The sequence below is a fragment of the Arachis hypogaea genome, chromosome 20, assembly GCF_003086295.3.
Source record: "Arachis hypogaea cultivar Tifrunner chromosome 20, arahy.Tifrunner.gnm2.J5K5, whole genome shotgun sequence".
Lineage (NCBI taxonomy): Eukaryota > Viridiplantae > Streptophyta > Magnoliopsida > Fabales > Fabaceae > Arachis > Arachis hypogaea.
The window spans coordinates 67,289,391-67,290,989 of record NC_092055.1 but is presented as its reverse complement, the minus strand read 5'-3'; positions in this window follow the sequence as shown (position 1 = coordinate 67,290,989).

Here is a 1,599-nt window from a genome sequence, read left to right as displayed (position 1 = left end):
ATTCAGCATATATCATATTCAATTCTCAAAAGTTACATCGTTCAACACCAATATCAATACTCAATATCATACATTAACAAGAAAATCATAATCTCTTCAAAATCCTCATACATCATTAATTCAACAATTATCAACAACCAATTCAATCCTATACTAAAGTCCACTTGCCTAAGTGTCATGAAACATTACATATTACATAGAGAAAACTGAAATCATACCTTGGCTAATTATCAATATATACCAAAATCACCAATTGATTACAACTAAGCTTAATCAAGCCACCAACTCAACTCCAATTGCTGCCAATATCACAATTATCAAGCTATACACCATTAATTCATAAAAATAATACCTAGGGTTCCTAAATACACAATTTCACAAGGGTTGAGAGTAAGCTTACCTCACCCACAATAGATTAGGATGAAACCCAACAAATTCCCACTAATGGTTGGCACGTAAACAACCAAGTCACAAAAATCTACTTAAAACCAAAACCTAAATTTTAAAAGTCATAAGGGCTGAATAATGGAGTGTGGATTTTTAAATCTTACAAATAATACTTAGCTAGAAACGACGGGCTCAGCAAGAGCTTCAAGTGGCTATAAACAGAACGCAAATCGAACTACCGTAGCTCAAGTTATAAGCAAAAAAGTGAGAAAGTGAATAGTGTTTAGTAGGGGGTTTCTCTTCTTCTTCATGCAGCTGCTAGGGTTGGGTTATGTTAGTGAATGAGGCTGAATTGCCTTCATTTAAGTGTTTATGTATATTGGACTTGGTCTCGGTCTAACTCGTTAGCATGTTTAGCCAGTTTGGCCCAATTTTGTGTCAAATATTTAGAATTAGCACCCGGTTTTTGACTTTAATTGTTTTCCTAAGTTTTTCTATAGTTTTTATTACTCTTAGGCAGTATCGGATAGACTTAAGCCGGTATTGCCAGCTAATTTATCGGTACACATTTTTATGCAATTTTTTGCAGAAAATTACATTTTCCAGCTCGAAAAATTCTACTGAATTCAAATCACACATCCAAATTTTAAAATTAAGACTTCTATATTTTTGAACTATTTTTGAAAAATTAATTTATTATTATTTTATGTTAATTAACCGGTTAATTATTTCCGGTTCTTATACATAGATCATTTGGAAGGTTTTTAGTTAGGTTTTCATAGTTTTCCTAGGGAGAAAAACTCTCACTTATCACTAGGGTTTATTTGGGTATGCAATTTATATTTTAATTTTGAAATTTAGCTTGTCTCAATTGTAAGTTGTTCTCAATTTTTTTATTATTCACACTACACTTACTTATACTTTCTTATAATCAAAGTTACTTTGTTAGTATAATATGCACTTGTGAATCCTTGAGTTTCTTGTTAATGAATTTGATGTTTTGAGATTTATATATGCTTGATTGAATTTTTAGTATTGATTGTTCGCATTGTTTGGCTATAGTTTCCATTAGATTTTGCAATTTACTATACTTTGTTAATGTACTCACTAAGTGTTTGTTGAAATGCTCATTTTAAGTATGGAGTAGATTTTTATTTTGAGAGTTACCTGAAACATTGATTTTGGGCCTGATAGTGAGGTCCATATCCCTTT